The sequence below is a fragment of the Echinops telfairi genome, unplaced genomic scaffold (genome assembly GCF_000313985.2).
Source record: "Echinops telfairi isolate 266 unplaced genomic scaffold, ASM31398v2 ScPeMD7_25;HRSCAF=90, whole genome shotgun sequence".
In the NCBI taxonomy this organism is placed as follows: domain Eukaryota; kingdom Metazoa; phylum Chordata; class Mammalia; order Afrosoricida; family Tenrecidae; genus Echinops; species Echinops telfairi.
Window position 1 is genome coordinate 1,519,856 of NW_022103922.1, and position 1,847 is coordinate 1,521,702.

A 1,847-nucleotide genomic window follows, 5' to 3' on the forward strand; every position below is an offset into this window, starting at 1 on the left:
GCCACCGGAACTGGGGCCTCCAGCCACGCCAGGGCGCGGGCAGCAGTAGCGGTGGGAGACTGCACAGCCCCCTCCCCCAGGGGGGTGCGACTGTGTGCTGGCTGCCTCCAGGCGGGTTCCGGCGATCCTGGGATGCCTGCCGGAGAGGCCCTGCTGTCCACGGTGATGCCCCGTCCATCCTAGCTGGCCAGCATGGATCCGGTGGGGGTGCGGTGGGGGCTGGGCCGTGGCTTTGCGCTGGCAGCAGTGTCCCGGGCTGTGTGTCCTGGCTCCTTGATTGAACCTGAAGCCTGGACCCAGAGCCGTCTGCTCAGCTCCCTCTGGACCCTGAGATTCACGGCCAGGCCGCCAGCAATCCAGGCCCTGGCATGTGGCCTGAGAAAGGGGTGGTGGTGGTGGTGGTGGTGGTGTGTGTATGTGTGTGTGTTAGTGTTACTGGCCGTGGCCTCGGGGTCTTCTGGACCCCACATTCTTAGAGGGGTGACAGCCAGTATGCTGGGGTCAGTGCTTGCTGGGGACCAGCCGGAGGGTTCCCTCCTGCAGGTGTGAGGCTGTGGGGGTGAGGCAGGGGAGCCAGGCGTTAGCTGGCTGTTGGCACCAGCAGGCACCTGGGCTGGGGGAGTGAGTGTGTTTGGGCACGTGTGTACATCGCTTGGTGGGCTAGACCTGGGAGGCTCAACACGTGTGTGGGGGACCCCTGTGACGACTGTGTGCCCCAGTGGTAGCCCCTGGCAGAGGAAGGGCATCCTCCGATGGGCTCTGGGCCTTGCGGCCACGCCCCTCATGGGGCCCCAGTCACCAGCTGCTGTAGGAACCGCCGTGCCTGGCTTCAGGAGTTCCCCTCCAACCAGGTGTCAGCCAGACCCTCCACTCTGAGGTCCCCACTCCCGTAACCGCCTGTGAGCATTCGAGGGGAGCCCAGACGGTCTGTGGAGGGCTAGTGTGTGGGGAGAAGAGCCAGCAGTGGGGTGGGGGGTACAGCCTAGTGAGATGGGGGCCTGGGGCTGGCAGAGGTGGCAGAGGGTGCTTGGGCGTGGCCAGGAGGCAGGGTCCAGTGCTGCCCAGGTGAGGGTGGTGGCAAGGTGGCCCCAGTGGAAGGCTGTCTCTGCGAGGCCACAGCCGCGGCACTGACGCCCACTGAGGAGCTTGGGCATAGTACCGGACTCCTGGGCAGCATGGTCTGGCCATGCGGCAGTCGCCTGGTGGCTTTTTAAAGGGCAGAGGTGGGCGCAGGTGGTGTTGAGGAGTGAATCGGAGTGGGTGGGCACCGGAGGGCAGGGCCTGATTGGGCGTGGGGCTCTGCTCCACCGTGCCCCTTACGGGCCTAGGCAGGGGTGAGGCAGCCTCTGTCTTGGCACGGCTGGAGGTCAGCTATGGGTCAATACCTGGTTAGTCGTGTTTCCCTGCACCTGGGACCTGCCCCTCCCAGGCTCTGGTGGTGTGGCTCGTAGGGACAGTGAAGGGAACCGGGAGACAGGCTGCAGGGGTGGAGTGGTGGTGAGGGCTTCAGAGTAGGCGCGGGGCTTGACGGGAGCCGCAGAGCCCGGAGCATCTGCCCCAGGTGGGCAGTTGGCCTGCGGGCTGCAGCTGTGGAGAGTTGGGGCCGGCCGGCCCGTGGAGGCCCCGAGCTGCGGTGTGCGCATGGGCGCAGTGGCCCTGAGCCTGGTAGAGAAGGCCCAGTGTAAAGTGGTGTGGGGGGCACCTCCGCCGTGCCCGTGAGCCTGGAGCTGTGGCTGTTCGTGCAGAGTGCAGGACCTGCAGCGGAGCAGGTGTGGGCACTGAGCACCATAGTAGAGTGGTGGGGGCACCAAGTGTGGGTGCCACGGTGTGGTGGGGGGGATGAGGGT